Raw genomic sequence first — 22,905 nt, 5'->3', positions numbered from 1 at the left:
GTTAAAATGATAACGTGGAGACCATGTAGGAAGATACTGCAATGCGCCGGACAAGAGGATCTTGCCTGATAAAGACCTAAACTGGAGTAATATTAGAAACGGAGAAGAAGGGGGCATATTTGAAAAAGAACTAAGGATTAAAACTGGTCAGCTCTGTGTTCATGGGGAGCTGGGGTGGTAACAGTATTAGAGGAACCAGGATGAATTCTGGTTTCTGGCTTGGTTGGTGGTCATTTACTGAATTATAGAGAATAAGATGAGAAATACATCTAGGAAGGAAGGTGATGAGTTTAGTTTTAAGGCATATGTATTTGAGGTGCATGTGGAAACATCCAACAGGAAATAATGGGTCTGAAACCAAGGGAGTGATGACAGAGTTGGAAATATAAGTTTAGCATTTATTTGGCTAGAGGCTGTGACAGCTAGGTTCAAAGATGATCACCATCAATGTCTTCCCTCCCTGTATGCATGCCACTGCCCCATCCACCAGAGGAGTTTGCTTTCCCCTCCCATTGAATCTCATCTAGACTTATAAATGCTTTGAGCAGTAGAATGTTGTGGAGGAGGCATTCTGGAACTTCTGAGCTCAAGCTATAAGAGGACAGGCAACTTTTTAGTTACTTCCCCTTGGAATACTCTTAGACCATAGCATGGGATGTAGTTGCCATGCTATGAGGAAGCCCAAGCTATAAACCCACAGAATCACGATGATAAATGGTTGTCGTTGTTGTTTTAAGCCACTAGCGTTAAATGGCTTAATACATAGTAATAGAAACAGAAATTTGTACCCAAAAGCGGAGTGCTGCTATAACAAAAACCTAATATATGTGACATTGGCTTTGGAATCTGGCAGCAGGCAGAAGCTGGGAAGGCTTTCAAAAGATATAAAGGCTGGAAAGGAAGTGGGGAAATTTCTATTGAAGATTTGAGAATAAGGGACATGAGTATGGATTGGTAGAATAATTAGTGAAATGTTGCCTATAGTAACATGAAAAATAGATAGAGTACCTAATAAATGCATGGATCTTGCTAAGAAGATTTCCAGGTAAAGTGGCAGCTTCTTTTAGCTGCCAATGATAAAGTGCAAGATGAGCAGAAGAAAGAACTCTTCACTTTTCAAGCAGAATAGAGAGACAGTATATCCAATGCAAGCCTTACTTGATGGGAAATTTAAAAATGATTTCATATTTGCAGCTTCTCTGGCAAACAAGAGATTCTCAAAGTAAGAAATGGGCACAGAGAAAAAAATCAAATCCAGTGGCTTCTAATAAAATATAGCCTCCCAGTAAAGATCAGATCAAAGGTGTGGTTGTAGGACCCTTTTCTGACATTTCAGAAAGATTGAAGTTTATGCCTCATAAACTTCTCAACTAGATAAAAGGGCTTCCTGATGGGGAGCTTCCTTAGACCCTCTCAGCCAGACAATAGAACATCTGAGAACCTTAAAGCTTTTGCCTCATTAGCACACTGACTTTGAGAGTCCTACCTCACAGAGATTTGTGGGATTGTTTTTGTCCTTGACATGGATTATAATTTGACACATAGGGGGCCCACAACTTTTTTAAAAGGAATTGTATCAGCTTAAACTCAGAGAGCTATTAATCAGAGGAGAAATATTTCTTTGGAGAAGGGAAATGCACAAAGTTTAAACTACAGATATAAAATGTACCTTAAGGGATGGGTAGTGGAAAATGAAAGGAGGTCCCTGGGCCCTAAACTTCCTATGAACAGGAAGCAGGCTAAGAAAGATACCCAGAGGTAAACATAGGGTATTCTTCTAAGAAATGAGGACAACTCAGAAGATGAAGCCAAGATTCCAGAGGGAGGAGCCAAGAGCCATGGAAAACCACTCACGAGGAGCAGAAATGAACTGTTAATCAGGGAATATTCTCTCCCACTGGAGTCAGAGAAAAAGGCCACATGTGTCCTATTGTATTTCAGAATTGCTAAGGATAGGAGTGACTATGTGCCTCCTTTTCTGTCCATTTTTTGAGTGGGAACATTTATTGCTTTATTCTGTCTCTTTTTCACAATTGTATGTTAGCTTGTAAGATAGCTTGCTTTTGTTTCATAAATCTCCACACCCAAGAAACCACAGCTGAAAAGCAAAATTCAAGGAGTAGATCAGAGGTGCTTTGTCTTCATTTATACCTGCTTTAAACGATGATATGCCAGACTTTGAGGCGATGCCATAATGGGATGAGAATTTTGAGGAACAGGTGAGTGCATTTTGCACACAGGAGTATTGTGAATTGTTGTGGCCAGAGAGTTAACCATAGCAAATAATCTCTAAATATGTCCACCATCCATTCCTTTCCTCCTTGAATGTACATGCCACTTGTCAAAGGAAAACTGGACAGTAGTTAGAGCAGTGAAAGCATTTTGTTCAGGACTACTGCCTTAGGGGGTATGGGACTCAGTGTAGAATCAGGCTCAGTTCTGAATATGGCATGGGCAAGTGGGAAGTCATAGCCGAGGAGCAGGGTGGGGTTGGTGGATTAAAAAATTGTGAAAAGGAAACATCAGGAGTGAGGGAGGATTCTGGCTAAACTGACCTAGCAGGAGTCTTGCTGAAGACAAGCCAGGATGACCAGACATCACCTGGGAGATGGTGGGAGATGAGGAACCGGATTAGGCATTGAGGGTGGTCAGATATAGAGGATGGGGGATTCTGGCTAAACTGACCTAGCAACATTATTGCTAAACTTGAACAATGCAGATGTACGCAGAAGCCTGCAAGTCACGTCTAGTTGAAGAAGAGTTCAGGGAAGCCTGAGTAGAGTTTGGCCAATGAGACAATCTTTGTCATACTCTCCCATCAAGAGATGGAGCTTATTTCCCCTGGGTTGGCCTTGTGGCTGCTTTGGCTAATAAACGATGCAGCAGAATAGACATCTGGGACTTTTGAATCTCTGTTAGAAGAGAGCAGGCAGCTTCCAGATCCTTCCTTTTGGAACACAGCCACCATCTGTAAGGAAGCTCAACCTCCATGAGGCAAGGACTATACAGAAGAACACTCAGGCCCTCAATGGTCAGCCCTAGTCAGTGGCCAGCAGTCACTGTCAGCCATGTGAGTGAAACCACTGGGGGACTATCAGCCCCCTCAGCACCCTAGCCAACACTACAAAAAGCAGAGGAGTCACTCAGTTAACCCACAGAATCATGGAGATAATAATTTGTTGTTGTTTTAAACCACTAAGTTTCAGGTGGTTTGTTGTAGCAACACGTAACCAAAACAGATAAAGATTAAGATATTGAAGCTGGAGGAGCTATCTCCAAGAGACCATGTGAAATGATAAAACAAGAACAACTCTGGGAAGAACAAAGAAGTTGAGGTGGCCCCAAAAGGAGACTAAGAGGAAATGTTCAAAGAGACAGGAGGAGAGAAAGAAGAAGTGACATCACAGAAAACAAGGCAGAACTTCAAGATGTAGGAGGAGGCCAACAGTGTCAAATGTCACAGAAAGTTTTAGAAAGAAAAGGTGTGGAAATATGCCATCAGCTTTGGTGGTGTGAAGTCATTAGTGACCTTTGCCAAAGCAGCTTTAGCAAAGTGGTGGAAGCAGAAGCTGAATGGCAGGGGTTAAAGAGATTCCTAGCTAGGAAATTTTACTTAGTCACAGGCAGTAAAAACGAAAGCAAGCAACAGGTACAGATATCTCTTGTAACCAAGTGTCTGGAAAGGAAGTAAGAGTAACTGGACATTTGGTAAATGCGGTCATAAGGTCAACGGAAGTGTCACATTAACACATGTATGCTTTCCAATCAAGCTCTAGGTTGCCTCAGCTTTTTACAAATGGCCGTCTTCAGACTGATGTGCAGCTCCTACTACTATGTTTGTCCACATGGTTCTGTTTGAAAGCTGGGCTGAATCAAGCTTTAATGACAGGGGCATTGTGTGGTGTCAGGAGCACAGTGTCGGGAGGTCTGACACTTAGTCTGCACTAGCTTGGTGCAAGAAGTCAGCCTCCAGACTTCAGCTCCTCCTGCATTTGATACTTGAGTTAGACTAGAGGACCCTGAAGAGCCTTGCAGTGTTAACATTCTATAAAAGTGCTTTTATTCTCAAAAATTTCTACATGTAAATATTATGCTTTGTTCTAGTTGTTTCCTAGAAACCCAGCAAGCTTATATGGGCTAAATCACCTAACTTAGCAAGCAAAATATTGCAGCTCAATGCCTTCACCTGAAGTGCATACAATACTCTCATTTCTAGCCCATATCCTATGAGTTGCAGCCTGGATATAAGGTCCTCAACAAAGGGTTTGGTCCCTCCTGAGCCCCCAGAAGCCAAAGTCATCCAGAGTAGAGTGGCCCTTGGTCACCCCTAGGGCAGAGAGATCTATGGCCATGCCCAGGTATAAACCAGGCCACCAAGGAAAACGGAAAGGGGCAGGGAGAGTTACCAAATACAGCTTATTTCCTAAAAGGGTAAGTATTCCTCAATTTACATGGGCTGGGGAGACAGATCTCTATCACTCAAGGTGTTGCAGAGATAAGGAACACACCCGGAGCCCTTCAATATCCCTGCCTCCTGAGAGTCAATGCTGTCACGCATCTTTTTTCATAGTTAATGTCCTTTGGGGTATATTACTTCTGCATTCAGCTTCTTTCTTTTCTATTTTGAAGTTATACTGTCATCTTTACTTTATGGGGTGCCTTTGCTCCCAGGTGCAAAGACGTAGCCAGCTACAGTGGCAATCATATTACAATATATAAATGTATCAAATCAACATGTTGTACACCTTAAATTTACATGTTATATGTCAAATCTATTTCAATTTTTTTTTTTAAAGATGAAGCCAGAGAGGGTAAACAGTTTTTGTATAGTCAGGAAATGTATTTAATTGGTATTACCGTGCTTTCGTCTTGTGGAAGAAAAAAAAAAACTAGAAAGAGAAATCTTATTACATCTCTCACAACTGCCACCCCAAATCCTAATACTTTAATATCAATATTATTAGTGTGATAGGAAGAAAACTATATTTGTGGCAGTAAAAATAATTTCTTATTCTCCACTGTGTTCTAAACAAGAAGACCCTCTGAGCATCCGTGTTAAGTGGAATGATGAGTGTGAGTGTGCAAGCTGAGGGAAGGCTTTCGAGAGCAAGTTTGTATAGTTTAAGGAAAAGGAGGAAGGAAGAGACAGAGTGGAGGAGGGAGAAAAAGAGAATTCCGGAGAGGACAGACATGCTGGTGTCCATAAAACTTCAGGGTCTATTCGAGGGCGATGGGAGAACAACAGAGCAGCCATTAGCTGAAAAGAAATATTGCAGGAAGAACAGAGATGCTTAATGGGGATTTTTATTGTTGCACTTTGCGTGCATGATACAACATTCTCCACTATTTATTTCTCTCCTGTGCCTTCACCAGCTTTTCCCTTGCTGTGGTGGTTAAGAACACAGACCCTGGAGCCAGACACTGCATTTCAACTCCTGGGCCCACACACACCACTGGCTGTGTGTATCTGGGTGATTTAATCTAACATCTTCACACTCTGGTTTCCTTATCTGTAAAACAAAGATGATAATAGTGGGACTTCCCTGGTGGCGCAATGGTTGAGAATCTGCCTGCCAATGCTGGGGACATGGGTTCGAACCCTGGTCCAGGAAGATCCCACATGCCATGGAGCAACTAAGCCCGTGTGCCACAACTACTGAGCCTGCATGCCACAACTACTGAAGCCCGCCCGCCTAGAGCCTGTGCTCACAAAAAGAGAAGCCACCACAAGGAGAAGCTCGTGCACCGCAACCAAGAGTAGCCCCCGCTCACTGCAACTAGAGAAAGCCTGTGAGCAGCAATGAAGACCCAACACAGCCATAAATAAATAAATGTATTTTTTTTAAAAAAAGATAATAATAACACCTACTTCATAAAGTTTTTGTGAGAATTAAATGTATTAATACATGTAAAGGGCTTATAATTGGCCTGGCACATACTTTATTTTTACCTACTAAAACTTTCTGAAATTCAATATTTTTTTGCTTTTGGGAGGATGTGACAAAGAGCTAAATTCTATTTTATGGAAGTAAGATGAGAAAAAGACTGCTCCTAAGGACCAATCACATCTGATGTTTTCATAATTGTTATTACTATTGTTATTATAATTATTTTGGATCTCTTAATGTGCATCCATGCCCACACATTTTGTTTATTACCTTTGCATGTATAGCCATTCATTATTCCTTCATTCAAATGATCATTATTCCTTCATTCATTCAACATTTATTGAGCACTTACTACTTTCTGCATGTCAAGTGCTGTTCCAGGTGCTGGAAAATAATACAATCAAGATCCTTGCTTCCATGGTGTCTAAATTCTCAAGTAGAAAGTAGACTATTATCATGACAACAAATTAAACAAGTGAGATAATTTCTAATATTGATATCTGCTGTGAGGATTGTGGAATTGACTTGAGGACTTGAAATTTACTTGGGGAGAGTCACTCCTTCAGAGAGGGTGGTCAAGGAAGACCTTTCTGAGGACATGACATTTGAGCTGAGAAGTGAATAATACAGAAGAGACAGCCACATAAATGTGCTGGGCTGAATGTATCCAAACAAGGAAGGAAAAAGTCCAGGAATGTCAAGATAGAAATGAGCCTCGTATGTTTAAGCAACTGAAAGAAAACCAGGGGTCTAGAGCCCGTTGAGTGAGGACAAGAGTGGAAGAACATGAGGTCAGAGAAATGGAGAGGGGCTGTAAGTGCCAGGCGCCCAGGTTTCTTGGAAAAGAAGGGTAGGTTTAATCTAAGTGCAATGGAAAACCACTCCTTGAGAGTTTTAGGCAGAGGAGTTAAAGAATCTAACTTACTATGTGCAAGTAGACATTGATTGAACATCTATTTGCAGGGCCCAGTGCAGTAGCCTTGGTGGAGGGTATTAAGATGAATTGGAGAAAGCCAGACTATCCAGGCTGTTACATGGAGAATGGACTGTGGAAGGGCAAGAGAGGAAGCAGGACGTCCACTTGGGAGAATTCTAGAAGAGAGAAGCACGTGGCTTAGACTAGGGTGGTAACAGTGGAGCTGAAGGGAAGAGCACAGATTTTGACTATATTTTGGAGCTAGGGCCAAAAGATTCTTCTAATGACTTCTAATGGATTTTGGTAGGGTGAGTAGAGCAATATAGGAATTAATAAGAATACGGAATTTACAGAATTAGTTCAGAAAAGTCACAAAGTGAATACACAAATAATACCACAAGCAACAACAACAAAACTGGGGGATGGAAGAGAATCTGATCTCCAGAGTTACCACATTAATATTATTTTAAATGTCCAATTTCAACAAAAAATTACAAGACATGCAAGAAAGTATGGCTTACACACAGGAAAAAAAACAATAGAAATTGTCTCTGCAGAGCCCTGGTGTTGGACTTAACAAGACCAAGACATTAAATTGACTATTTTAAATATGTTCAAATAAACAAAGGAAATTATGTCTAAAGGACTAAATAAATGTGTAATAACAATGTCTCCCCAAATGGAGAATCCCAGTAAAGTGATAGAAATTATAAAAATATACTCTAAGCCCTTCACATTTATACAAAGTTTAAACAAATATATCAAATATTATCAAGGCTATGAGAATCACAACCAAATAGGTTTAGTGATGTACTGTTTTACAATTTACTATGAGTTGGAATTGTCCATTGAAGCTGTTTCTCTCTCTTTCTATCTGTATTTGTTATCTGTTATTACATAACAAATCGTCCCATACCTCAGTAGCTAAAAACAACAAATATTTATTATCTATCTCACAGTTTGTGTGGGTCATGATTCCAGGTCAGGCTTAACTGGGAACTTCTAACTCATGGTCTTTCACGGAATTGCAACCAAAGTGTCAGCTGAGGCTGAGGTCATCTGAAGGCTCGACTGGAGAAAGAGCCACTTCCAAACCCATTCATGTGATGGTTGACAGGCCACAGGTCCTTGCTGGCTGTTGACTAGAGATATTAGCTCCTCGCCCCCTAAGACTCTCCATAGGGCTACTCAATACATGGAAACTTACTTCCCCGAGACTGAGGGATCTAAGAAAGAGAGTGAGAGACTATTTACCCAAGAGGAAGCCACAGTCTTTTTATAACCTAATCTTTTCTTAATGACATCCAATCATTTCTACCATATTCTATTTGTTAGAAATGAGTTAGTAAGTCCACCCCACACTCAAGGGAAGGGGATTACATGAGGGTACAAATATCAGGAGGTCCCCTACCACTCAGTCCTGGACTCTCCTTGGTAACAAAAAAAAGCGGGAAAAGTAATAACAGTAAGTCACCACAATTGCTACAGAACTTAATAAAGTCACAAGAGGAATAGTTCCTGGTGTCCTCCATACAGGAAGATCACCACTGGAAAAATTAAGGCAATATGAATTCATCCACATTTGTCAAATTTATACCGCCTGTGACCAAGTCAGCAAGAAATGTATAAGGTCTTCATTACTCAAGAAGTTTCCAAGTGCACAGCCTCAAGTACAATTATTTGTATTTGCACCATAAGATCTTTATAATCTCACCCTTTGTTCAGGGCACAAATCTTCCTAAACTTTTCAGCAAACTTTTCCCAAAATGGCATTATTTGTCCACCCCTAATTACAGCCCCCTTCATTTGCATGTGACTTTTCTCATGATAATATTAATCCCATGAGGAGGCAGTACCAGGAATGCTCCATCTAGCTGAACTCCAACTGTGTTCTTGGCTCATCACACTCTTGCACAAGTAAGAATGTAAACATTCCACAGCCTCCTCCTTCTCTCGTCTGCTCTCCCACAATGTCTTGCTGTTTGGTGCAAGTTCCCCTGACTTCATGAGATTAACACATTCTGTATCTGTAATCTAAACTTTGTGCACTTTCTTTCTTTAATAAAACATTTCTCTTCTGATTAATAGTTCCCCAAACTGTGCCTGTTGACATCTTCTTCCCTGGAATGGGTACTTCAGAATCATAAATTTCCAACTTAAGTTAAAAGGTAAATATCACAAAGTTCAAATAAAGTCACAAAAGAGCAATGAAGTAATTTCAGGTTAAGTCAGATGATAACCAGAGAATTTTTTTTTTTCATTTATGTCTTGAATTCCCACAATATCACTCACCTACTTCACAGTACTACTTCATTGAAAAAGTTGGGCTCTTCCAGAGCCTGGATAATTAGAATTAAATTGTAAACTTCTAAACATTTTTTATCTGTGATCTCATTAATTATTTATTTTATACAAAGCATCAATAGTGTATATATGTCAATCCCGAAAAATGGCATAGATGATCTTATTTGCAAAACAGAAACAGAGACACAGACGTAGAGAACAAACGTATGGACATCATTTAACAACTATTGACTGAACACCTCCCTAGTAGAAGGCAAAAGGCTATAAGCTCTGCAGGATACAAAGGTGAGTTAGAAAGAGATAACGCCCTTAAGAAGCCTAGGATGTAGATTCAAATCAATAACCGTGGTTCAAGGTAGAAATGACAAAAACACCTTCAACCAGGTCACAGAGCAAACATTACCTCCTCCAAGAGGCCTTCCTGAGCGCTGCCTGTAATGTGGCCCTCATTCACTCCTCAGTGCGGTACCTAGTTTTAGTCTCTTATAGCACTTTCATTATCTGACATTATCATGGTTATTAGCTTAATTTACTAGATTTTGGTCAGTCTCTTCCTTGAACATGGGAGCACCATGAAAACAGAGGCTTCCTCTGTCCTATTCATCACTGGAAAACGATGCTTCATAAATCCCTGTAGAAGAGCAAATGAGAGGTTCAAAAATAGAAGCTCAAAGAATGCAGAAGTCCTCAAGTCCATTCTCTACGTCTGCATCTTTATTCCTGTCCTGCACCTAGGTTCTTCAGAACCATTTTTTTTTTTTTTTTTTAGATTCTGTATATATGTGTTAGCATTGAGGACACGGGGAGGGGGAAGGGTAAGCTGGGACGAAGTAAGACAGTAGCATGGACATATATACACTACCAAATGTAAAATCGATAGCTAGTGGGAAGCAGCCACATAGCACAGGGAGATCAGCTCGGTGCTGTGTGACCGCCTAGAGGGGTGGGATAGGGAGAGTGGGAGGGAGACGCAAGAGGGAGGAGATATGGGGATGTATGTATACGTATAGCTGATTTACTTTGTTATACAGCAGAAACTAACACAACATTGCAAAGCAATTATATTCCAATAAAGATGTTAAAAAAAAAAAAAAGAATGCAGAAGTGAGGGATTATTTCTGTGTGTAAAAGTACTTGGTAAAACACTACCAATTTTCCCAATAGGAAAATACTGGTTTGTGAGTTTTATGTCTCAAGGGGATGTGCCCGCCCAGGACTGAGCTTGGGGAAGAGACATAATTGAGTAAGTCTGGAGGAGACAGAGGAGTCTATCTTCCAACCAGCCCCTGAAAGTAATGATCCCCGATTCTCACTTTTGGTATGGAATGACTGACTTATGGCATCTTCCTTGAGAAGAAAGAAAGGAAATCAATTCTGTCAGATGAAGCAGCCCTTTCACACTACTCTTGGTGGGTTATTTAACACAACTGGATTTCACACGTCAATGTCTTATATGAACAAACATAAAAACTTGTATCAGAGAGCCTTTAGGGGCTTCCCTGGTGGCACAGTGGTTGAGAATCCGCCTGCCAATGCAGGGGACATGGGTTCGAACCCTGGTCCGGGAATATCCCACATGCCGAGGAGCAACTAAGCCCGTGCGCCACAACTACTGAGCCTACACTCTACAACCCCTGAGCCACAACTACTGAACCCGCGTGCCACAACTACTGAAGCCTGCACAACTAGAGCCCGTGCTCCGCAACAAGAGAAGCCACCGCAATGAGAAGCCCGCGCACCGCAACAAAGAGTAGCTGCCGCTCGCCACAACTAGAGAAAACCCGCGCGCAGCAACGAAGGCCCAGTGTCTGGCTCCAGGGTCTGTGTTTTTTTTTTTAAAAAAGACAGAGCCTTTAACCTTTAGAATATTAAAACCAATATATGAAGTACCAATAGGATAACTACCATTCAAAACAGGAAAAAAAAAAGAAAGAAAGAAATCCTGCAAATGCTCTAAGGTAATTTTTTAATATGATTAGACAAAGTTTAAACAACCCAGGAAATATTCATGTTTTGTCTGAAAAGACTATATTTAAATGCCTAATAAAAAGAAAATGACCTATAATTCCCACCATTTCTTCTCTTACTTACAGTCCTTGCAAGATCAATAATAAAATGCAAGTTTTTACAACCTCATTATAGTTAAACTGCATTTGCTAACAATTGCCTCCTTCTTCATTAAAATAACATTTCAAAAAACAACAACAACAACAACAAAAACACATTTCATTCAATAACTACTGCAAGTGTCAAGTCAATTTACCCAGGGCTCCTCGATTTCCATACTGCTTTGTGCTCACCACACGGGACACAGCTATTCACGTTTGTAACCTCAACAGGACTTCTCTCCACCGAATGACAGTGAAAGGATGCTCTTCCTTTCACTCTCCTCTGGGGGGTGGGGGGGAAATAAAGAAATTGTCATCTTTTGTGTTTCAGCATAGGACATGATTTTGCGGTAGTCTAAAAATAAATCCGTTCTTGATGTTTGACATAAACCAGGGACTCAATGAATAGTCTTCAGTTGTTGAAATTCCTCTGGAGTAAGGGTGAGTGATGACATTAACAGCCTTTCCAGAAAGAGAATTCACATTTATAAAATCCCTCCTGTATGCTAAGTACTCTACATACAATGTATTGTTTAATCTAGTGCCGAAAACATCTAACAACTATGTGTTATTTACCACCATGTGTCTTAGACTGCTTCACTTTGGGGGAGTGAAGAAGTGAGAACCTACCCTGAAAGGCCACATATTCAGTTTTCATAACAACCTTTTGGGGTGGGTGACTACTATTCCCATTTTATATACAGTGTAGTTTCCAACTTGGACTTAAGTTATGTCCATCTTGCTGTGCCCAGTAGATTAAGCCATCAGATGTCTATCTACATGAAGGAGTGAAGAACTTTGAGAGATAACTCACACCAAGGGAAGGTGAACCCAACGATCTTGAACTAGTTACAAATACCCTATCGAAAGGGCCAATAGAATGTGGTATTTACCACTGATATCCTTGAGCCAACTCAGAAGGATTTGTGTCTGGGCGCTAAGAAGATAAAAGGGTATAAATACAAAACACGAAAACAAAAACAACATAAAGAATCATTTCTCTAAAAACTGTGTATGCCCATGGGCCATAAGCAGCAGGTTTTAGTGCCACCCCTCCCCCTCCTTGGCCCAGACTAGGGGGTCCTCTGCTCAACACTTATTTTCCTTCTTTATTCTTTCCTAACATAATCTCAAATTTGTCCAGTAATCCACTCTTTCACCTTGAAGAGGAAGCTTACCCTGGGGAAACTAGCCCCACCCCCAGTCTGAAGGTGGCTTTGACTGGTGTAGATGTGATCCCTTCCCCCTTGCCATTGATTGGCTCAAAAGCGAGCAGGGACTCAATTCAGCTTTGCTAGGGTCTTGTGGGAAAATTCTCTCACGTTCCTTTAGGAGAATGTCCAGAAGCAACCTCCTCTCTCTAGACATTGTTGTGGTGGGCATGTTCTGGAACTGTTTCAGTTGTTTTGTTACCAGATTCAAATGAAGCCAAAACACTGAGTGGATCAAAGCCAACAGAATCATAAGAAAACAGAGTTGAAGCCCCTGGAGTTCATCAACCTGAAGGTGTTTTGGCAGAAACTTTCCTCCTGTATTTATTCTCCCCATCTTCCATGTTTTAGAGCCCCTGTTAAAGCTGGACACATGGCCATCCAGAATAAAGACATCATTTCCCTGCAGTTTTGGTGTCGCCATGTGACTAAGCTCTGGCTGATGGAATATAAGCAAAAATGTCACGTAACAGCTTCTAGGAACCTTCCTTACAAGACAGCTGGTTCGTGGACATCTTCATCCTTTTCTCCTCCCTGCTGCTGGGAGCATGAATACAATGAGTGGAGGTCTAACCACTATCTTGCACTATGACAACGGTGCTGACCCCTTTAGGAAATGACAGAGTAGTGAGCTGGAAGGAGCTTGGAAGAAGATGAAAGTTTCTGCAGATGTTGTTGAGCAGAGTTACGCTAGAAGCTGTGGCCTTCCTATCTCTGACTTTGTCTCTGTGTAGGAGAAACAAAGCTTGTTTAAGCCACTGTTAGTTTGGTTTTCTGTTCCTCACAGCCTAAACTGATCTTCACTGGTACATATGCTTTCCAACCTTTGGACTTCTACTTTATTGTCTAACAGACAATGAATTCCACTTGTTTGATCCAGATTGGGTTGAGTTTTCTATTAACCTGCAACCTAAAACATCCTAAGTAGTACATGAAGTAAGGCAGCCTCAACCCCACTTGTCTATGAACCACCTTATAGCTTTGACACCTCATAGAGTGTACTGTTGGCTACACCAGGATAAATCTGGCATTAGAGAGGTGGTGCCCATCAGGAGACATTACTGCACAACAGTAGCCAGAAGATATGACAATGCCCATCAGAAGGGGAAAAACTAAAGAGAAAGATGCACTTCACATGGCAGTCAATGTGACAGCTAAGTGGATTTGACTGGGAGTTAATGCAAGACATCCTGAGACTCTCAGAAATATTTGAGTATTCCATTAACTAGATAGAATAAGAATTAGTTGAATATGCTTTATGACCTTTAAATTGAGCCCTTTTTAGCCAACAGGTTGATGAGAACAGAAAAAGTTGAACTCCGTATAGATGAGAAAATAAGCTCAGAAAAGTTTAATAACTTGCCCAAGTTCAAGTAACTAGCCCCACAATTTGAATCAACACCAAATTCTTATGAAGGGCTATTTTAATGTCATGTTTTTCCCCTAATATTAGTTATTGCTTTTCTCTAAACACATGTATCTTTGTTGTTTGCCAAGGATTTTCTAACATTGGCTTAGAAACTAAATCATATTTACAGTAACACCCACTGACCCAAGACAACTGAAGATAACCTAACAGGAATGTTGGTACTTGGAAGTTCCCTTCTAAATGTAAGCTCTCTGATTCCATGACCCAATCACTGTAAATGTTAAATTATATTTTTGAGACTCAATCTATATAATTTTTAATAATGCACATATTCCTTCATAAACTTAAATAAAAAATAAGATTTAGTTTGGAATTGGAATAATCCAAATAATTTTCACTTTTGGATTGTTCAGCTGTTAAAAAATCTTCTTTCCAGTTTCAACCAGTTGACCTCAGCTTTGGAACACCTGTAAATTAGTAAACCTGGCAGAGAGAAAAGACATTTTTCCAAGGATTGGCCAGAAAATGTGTGATTTTTTTTTCCTGCAGGCTGTTGGCTTAGCAATTGCAAAGGGTGAATCTCAAGAGATTCAGAAGCTTAATTTGAATAAACAAGCAAAAGATTGGATGCTTATCAAAACTCTGGCAAAACTAGGCCAGAAATGGACCTGATTTTCTAGTGAGGTTTCCAGTATTTCCTGTTTCCAGTAGGACTGGACTATCTTAAGAAGAGTCTACTAATGACTGGAACCAGCTGGACATAACTGGAGAACACTCAAAGATTGAAAAAACAAGAGAAAAGATAGTGTGCGCTGTTTCAAGAGGCAAAAGAGATGGAGATAATTAAAACATGGTGCTGAAAATAAGTATCAACTGCTTCACTTGTTGCTTCTTTTATTTCCCTTGGAAAAAAAATCTGAAGCATTTTGTCCTTTCTGCTTTTGGTACTGTTCCAGGAAAGAGATCTACCTGGTGGACCTCATGCCATCTGTAGTGCGGACTGCAAACAAACGTATGCAATGACTTAGGGCCGTGGAGGGAAGGGGGCTATTTATCTACCCTTAGCCATGACTAAATTACTGTGCGCCAACAAGCTGGAAGAGGCTGCAATGCAATCTATGATAAATAACAGTCTGATAATGAGTCATCCTTCCCTGAGCCAAATAGGACTATCCTCAGTCATTCCAAAGAGGTGGGCAATAAATCTATCTGGAGAAAGATTCTGAAGAGCCATTGAAAAGTGAGGTTAACCCTCTGTGGTAAACACAGTTCTTCAAAGCACAGCATCCTTTCCAACTTCCTTCTGGTGTGCCAGCTGGTACAGAAGAGGTCACAAAGCTAAACAGTGTTTCCCAGGCTTCTTTGCAGCTAGCGTTCTAAATGTCATTTGGATTCCACTCATTGGAATCACTAGTGTAAGATTTGAGGTAGATAGTGGGATGGAGGCTACACTTCTGCTTCTGCTACTTCTGCAGGCAAACACCATCGTAGCAGAATTAGTACAGTCCCAGTAAACTGGCGTCAGCTTCGTGTGAGTCTAGTGGCAGGTTGTAAGCCATCCATTTTGCAAGCATGGAGTTTAAAGCTGGCAAGTAGCAGGAGCTCACTGATTACGGCATACTCTTGATGGTGTTGGTATCCTGACTGTGTGCCCTAATTGCACTGGATTCCTGACTGTGGTCATGGTGGGTGGTTCTGGAACCAGCAGCTGTAACAGCAGCTTCCAAATTTGGTGAGTAGATTCCTAATTATGGAAGATTTAGTAGCTAACTTGGTGTCCCTTTTCTGTAGTATGACTTTGAAAGTCGTTCCTATAAACTCAATCTTCCCATAATCCTATATACCATCGAATACTCCTTAATAAACCCCTTTCTGTTTTAAACTGACTAGAGTGTGTTTAAAACCACTGCACCCTAACCAGTGCACCTCATTCAGAGGGTGCATGTACAGAAATCCCAAATTCTTCCCAGTTTTTGCACATGGACCTGGGATAAACTGAATAAGAAGTGAGGGTGGAGTAGAAAACAGAAGAGGTGTTTCCAGGAGCTGACTGAGCTAGGGAGATTGTTACCCAGGAGACCACTTCTGAATTGATGAGTTGTGAAGGAGAGAGAAACTCAGAAGCCAGGAAATGGAGCCAAGGCCAGAAAGTCTATGTTAAATGGGAGTGGCTGAGATGAAGACAGAGACCAGGGATGAATTGAAAGATCTGTAGCAAAGTTAACAGTGTGGAGCAAGGGGAGAGATGCAACTCGGGGTGACCTCAAGTTCTTCATGTTGTTGTGATCAATTGGTCCTTAAGAATTAGGTAGAAATGGGCTCGAACGCCAATCCTACACATCCTAGTAAATCAGGCATTCCTCCCAGCACACCAAAGTGCCTACCTAGGAAAGGAGAAGTGACTCCTGTTGCTTCTAACTCTCTCAGGTCCTCACTTCCATCGTTTTCTCTATCTCTGCTTCCACCCTCCAGAAGAGCTACTCCATTCCCCAAGGTCACCACTTTAAACCCTTCATCTCCCAAAGTGCCACCAGTCGCAGACTTCACTCAAGGGTTAGGGTATTACATCACAGCTTGTTACAGAAAACCACAAAGTTGAATGGGAGTCCCTTTCTTAAAAGTCCTTTGGCCAATTTGGCCCTCAAAAATTCTCTTTGGTTCTTTCTTTTATTTGAGTTCCTGTCTCCTCTCATTGTCTTGTGGTCAAGACCCTCCTCTTCCCTGCAGCAAATTCTTATTTATTTCTTCTGCTGAGCAGTTTAAATTTTTTCCCCTTCCTCATCCAGCCTGGTCTGCCTAGATGATCCTTTCTCCAGGCAAAATGGCCCATTAAGACAGTGTGTCTCCTAAGAAGTCCTCCACCACTAACTCTTAAATCAGGGTAGAGAATGGATTTGAAGACATAGTAGAGAGGGTTTATATGAAGCAAAGTCCCAAAGGAGAGATGAGAGATAGCATCCAAGCTCAGGTGGAAGGGGTGATTCACCTCGAACCCCTCCCCCTGAGATGGAGGAAAACAGGAGCAATGGAGGGGGCAGAAGAAGGAAGACTGTTCCTGCTCTTATTCCTGTAAGGCTGGGAAGCCAGTGGACAGGTCCTTTTTCCTTTTGACTCAGCTTTGGTGCACCCCATGGTGGTAGAACATGGTGGTAAAGAGTGCCCTGCAGCGCTAGCCTGCCTGAATATAAATATTTGCCCCAGTACTCACCAGCTGTGTGGCTTTCAGGCAAGTTTGCCTGACACTCTGCATTTGTGAAATGAGGATAACAACAGCACCTATCTTGCAGAGCTGAGAGGAGGATTAAATGAAAAAATGTATGAAGTGCATAGAACAGTGACTGAAATACCTTCAGTGCTCAATAAAAGCCAGCTGTTATTAATGCTAAAAGGAGTGCCCTCTTACAGGAACCAGAGTGTCATGGACACATCTAAGACCCAACACATTCAGTTGGGCAGTGGAACAAGATTAAGTAATAGAGCTCCCACTCGACTATTTAAAGCTTGTGACACTGCACAAACTGCTTAACCTGTCGAAGGCTCAGTTTTCTCATCCATAAAGTAGGGGGTGACTATAGTTACCTCATGGGGCTCTCTAAGGATAAAGGACAATGACGTTTACAAAGAGGGTAGCACAATTGCACTATTCAGTCCCTTCTTGTCCAGGAAGTTGTCTCCACTGCCAAGCTGATCTCTCATTCTTGATCTTCCCCAACCAACCTTTGAAGATTAAAAACACCAGCAACAATAAGCCGTAAATGTCTCTCTTGCCTTCCTCTTTTTTTCTACATTTCCTCCTGTATTCTCAGTAGACTTTACGAACCAAAGAAAGTGGAATTAAATAAAATTGAAGCAACAATAAATATACCGTCATAATAATGATGCACATCACCAGCATAAACCAGACTTGCCAGAGGGCAGACAGAATCCATTTTATTCTTTCTCTCATTACCCATTCAACGTGCTCTTTGGCCCTCTTCTTCCCTACTCTGGGGTGAAATCTCCGATTTGGTGCCATAGCTTTCTCCATCATTCTTAGATACTAAAAAGTCCTTAGGTCATTTTCAACCATTAGAGAGACCAATCCAATGCAATAGACAAATAATCAAAACTATATGCTTTCACAAAGTGAATGGCCCTTGAGGACATGATGCCAAGTGAAGTAAGTCAGACAGAAAAAGACAAGTATTGTATGATCTCACTTATATGTGGAAGCTAAAAAAGCTAAACTCAGAGATATAGAGTACAGTGGTGGTTACCAGGGGTTGGAGGGGTAGAGGACATGGGGAGATACTGGTCAAAGGGTACAAACTTCCAATTACGAGATTAACAAGATTGGGGACCTAATGTACAGCATGATATTATATCTAATAACACTGTATCATATATTTGAAAGTTGCTAAGAGAGTAGATCTTAAAATGTTCTCACCGCAAAACAGAAATTGGTACCTATGTGATGGAATGGAAGTGGTAGCTAATACTATGGTGATAATAGCTTTGCAATTAATAAATGTATCAAATAAACACCTTGTACACCTTAAACATATGCAATACGTATGCAATGTGTCAATTATATATTTTATTTATTTATTTATTTATTTATTTATGGCTGTGTTGGGTCTTCGTTTCTGTGCGAGGGCTTTCTTCTAGTTGTGGCAAGCGCGGGCCACTCTTCATCGCGGTGCGCGGGCCTCTCACTACCGCGGCCTCTCTTGCTGCGGAGCACAGGCTCCAGACGTGCAGGCTCAGTAGTTGTGGCTCACGGGCCCAGTTGCTCCGTGGCATGTGGGATCTTCCCATACCAGGGCTCGAACGCGTGTCCCCTGCATTGGCAGGCAGACTCTCAACCACTGCGCCACCAGGGAAGCCCTCAATTATATCTTAATAAACCTGGGGGTAGGGGGAAACTGCAAGTTTTCACTTGGTTACAACTTTGCCCATCCCCCCTCACAGGCTTGCAGCAGGCAAGGGATTGTGGTCAATTTCTCAGTACGGCTTACTCCACCTCTTCCCAACTCACTAGTTGCTGATTATGAACCTTTGGGGTCCAGTACAGGGCGACAGGAGGAGGAGGTGATGGAAGAAAAGACTTACTTAAGTGGAACAGTTGAAAAAGGACACTGGTGCCCTATGGCCTGGCAGATGTCCACAGCTAACTGATGATCTCCTGGAACTGTTGCTATCTCTTTGGAAAACTTCTTGCTAAGCACCTCCAAATCCAGCTCTTTCATTATAGGCAATGCCTGACCTCCAGTTGGCTGCTTAGAACTCTCCCCGCAATGTTGATTTCCAGGAGCCAACCCTGCCATCAAGGTGAGTGGACAACTGTCATTTACACACCCACTCACATTTTTATTTTTACATTTCCCCACAGTACGAATCCCAGCTTCCCGGGGAAGAAGCCACAGCACAACAATGCCCAGTTCCCTTGGTGCTAGGGCATGGACACGTGACAAAGATTCTGCTGATCAGAGGCACCACGTGAGGCTTTCATGCTGGAGTTAGTCATGGGAGGGAGCAGGCAGGTGGCATGGCTTCCCTGGCACTGACGTGGGTGACGACAGGGGCAGCTCGGTCCTGGAGTCAGCTGAGGCCCGGCAGCAGCTCTCTTCCTGGGGTGAGGTTCTGAGACTTCTTCCCAGGAGGCCAGACTTAAAGCTTGTCCCAAATAGCCTGCCAGTTGCTAATGTTCCCTCCTAAATCCCTCCCTACTTACACTGACCGGAGGGGGTTCTGTCGTCTGAAACTAAGAACTCCCACAAGATAAGAGCCTCTAAAGGCCATTGGTCGGGCTTCCCTGGTGGCACAGTGGTTAAGAATCCACCTGCCAATTCAGAGGACATGAGTTCGAGCCCCGGTCCGGGAAGATCCCACATGCCGCGGAGCAACTAAGCCTATGCGCCACACTACTGAGCCTGTGCTCTAGAGCCCGCGAGCCACAACTACTGAGCCCGAGTGCCACAACTACTGAAGCCCATGAGCCTAGAGCCCGTGCTCCACAACAAGAGATGCCACCGCAATGAGAGGCCCAAACTCCACAATGAAGAGTAGCCCCCGCTCAACGCAACTAGAGAAAGCCTGTGTCCAGCAACGAAGACCCAACGCAGCCATAAATTAATTAATTAAAGGTCATTGGCCCAGATCTCTGTGGAGATGACCCCAGACCAGCTTCCTTCCAACTTCCTTCCAGGGGCCACATCCCAAGGATTCACGATCACTAATGGGGCAGCTTGCTCAGATACCACCACCTGCCCTCCACTTTGCTGCCAGAGAGAAGGCCCACCCTGTGGCCCTCCGACTCTTCCTGTGGGAGTCAGACACCAGTCCCTGTACCCTCAAGCCCCAGGAGACTCTTACCATCTCTGCAAGCATCTTTCCAAAACCTCCTGCCTTGGCTTAAGGTGAAGGGAAGGCACTCCTTTCCTCACATAGAGTTGGGCACTGAAATGCCCAGAATCCCACGATGCACCCCATGGGATTCTTTTTCTCCACTGGCCTCCTCACCTCTTTCTTCTCTTCTTCTATAACCCAGGCAAGGCTCTTGGGCTACAGCTGACAGAACAAGCTTTGTCATTTCTTAGCATGCTGCACATAGGGGTCTAGCCCCTTGCTACAGATGAGGCAGTACTGGGCAACTCTTATACTGTTCTCAGCTTTCGAGACTTCTAAAAAACCCTAAGATAGAGAGAGTCCCTTTTGAACATCCTGTTAAAAATAAGCAAACACCATGAATTGAATTTTTCAAAATAAAACCATCCCCGAATTAACATTTAGTTCCAAGAGTCCAAATTTTCATCAGGTTCTCATTCAATAATATTAACCAAGCCAACATTTCCTGTTTGTGCTATCAGCGCTGAAAACACACAGCCATTCATGTTGACAGCCTCTAACAGACTGACTCACGTGGAAGCATCAACAGGCCACACTGAGCTGACAGGTTGTCAAACCGATAAATAGACAAGGATGATGTCAGAAAACTGTTCCAATTGCTGCCTGTGGCTGGTGTTCATTATATGGAATGTCAGGTATGCTGTGAAAGGCTAGAAAAAGAAAACCTTTCCTGTTCTTAATCTGCATGTAAGTCAAGTCTCTCAGGGAGCACTGGCCTGGGGCGACTAGGTTTACACACTATTTCTGTCATCTTTTTTCCAGCCTGCTATTGCAGGACCCTTAGCCTTCTCCAACTTCAAGGTCCTCCCAACTGTTTCTGGGGTCCCTTGGAGACATCAGGTGTGTACTCATTGGACCATCCTCTCAGCTACCCTGGGCATACACCAACTTTTTCCTCTATAGCCCTTGATTCCTAGAAAGAACTAGAGCAGAAGATTCTCATGCCCATAAAGGTGCATTGAACAAACTGCAAAGGTATGATCAATCCACACAGGGTTCCATAAAGCCACTGTATGCCTGACTTTCTGCTATTGCCAATGCCACCCTTTCCCCGTGGCCACTGCCACTGAAGTCACAGGCTGCCAGACCTGCCCAAAACAACCCAAAATGGCACCAAAGCACTTCACCTTCTCCATCACTAGGGAGAATCTTCTGTCCCTCCTGGGGTGGCACTCTGCAATGTAGGTCCCAGTGCTGATGTGACTTGGGCTCCCAAGTCTCACATAGGTTCTAGATAAACTGCTCTCGAATAGACTTGCCGTGTCCTCTGGCTGAACCAGAGGGAAATCTGAGAGGCAGGCTGCTAGATTCTGACTCCAAGACACCTGCTGTGGACCACTTGTGGGGCCTGTGTTCTCTTCTCTGACGATGAGTTCTGCCCCAGGACATGCCAGGAGAATGCACTACAAAGATACATTTGTATAAGCCCAGGCCTGGGTACACCCTATGCTGAAAATACTTTCATTTCTAACTAAGAACGGTCTCCCAAGGATTGAACACCACAACCATTTTTCAGAGGAAAAGTCATGTATTCTCAGAGGAAAAATCAAAGAGTCAAAATTAACTAGTGAATTTGCAACACCCACTTAATGTCACTTGAGGCAGAAAAGTTGATTTCTTGAAGTGGAAGTCTGTTAACATTGCTCTACAGAACGAAGTGGGCTTCCAAACTGGAGAGAGCCAGCAGTGAAATTCAGCCCTTGGCACTCCTGCCCCATCCTCTCAAATGTCTTCAATGATCACAAAACAGAGGATGCAGATCCCCAGAGCCCCACCATCCCGCTCTGGTTTTTCTGGCCCCAGATATCTTACTTTACCTCCCCTTGAGTCCCCTCAAATTCTGACCATCTTCCCAATGTGATCTGAACTCTCACTATACCTAAAAAGACCAGGTCTGCTACATTCTATACTGTGTAATATACATATACATAATATGAAATGTTACAAGCCATGTTGGCCAAGTTGGAAAAGATAACTTAACTCAACATTGCACACACACACTGACCACTTGCCAGACGACAAGTATTAAATAATGGAGATGAATCAGACTGACTTCAGAATTTACCATCTATTCCAAAAGGGCATAGATTCTGGGAAAAAAAGCTGGGCTCCTCTAATTAATTAATATTGTAACCCTTAGACAAAAGAATTAACTTTCCTGTATACACTTATTCATCCTTAAAAATGGAGATAAGAAGAGTATCTAATGTTTGGTATTGCTATGAAGAAGTAACAAGTCAATATACATTTAACACCCAGAAAAGCACCCAGCATTATTAGCATTTATAACAATTATTAGGGAAGATAGACATAACTGCCTATGATATAATAGAATAAATTATTTAGTAGTGTAGTAAAAGTACAAACAACAACTATACACAATTCTATATTGTTATTTGAGACAAAGCTGTGTCCACAGCTAAGATTTAAATGTACATTCATATGTAAATATATATGTACATATATATTAACTGATATCCTACAATGTGTCAGACACTGTGCTGGACTGGGAAGACAGAGTGATAAGCAGGGCTCATAAGGACTCAGCCCTGCCCTTAAAACACTGACCGTTTAGTGGTGAGACAGTTCTGGAGGATTAGAGACACGGGTCGACTAGATGTTTATTTGTGTGAAGAATTGAGGAAATGCTTATGAAAAAAGTTTATCTTTCAACATTAATCATGGCGGGGCATAGGTTACTGGTCAATCCATGGTTTGGTTA

Source organism: Balaenoptera musculus, chromosome 5 (genome assembly GCF_009873245.2).
Source record: "Balaenoptera musculus isolate JJ_BM4_2016_0621 chromosome 5, mBalMus1.pri.v3, whole genome shotgun sequence".
NCBI classification, from domain to species: domain Eukaryota; kingdom Metazoa; phylum Chordata; class Mammalia; order Artiodactyla; family Balaenopteridae; genus Balaenoptera; species Balaenoptera musculus.
The sequence above is the reverse complement of the archived record's forward strand: the minus strand, read 5'-3'. Positions refer to the sequence as shown.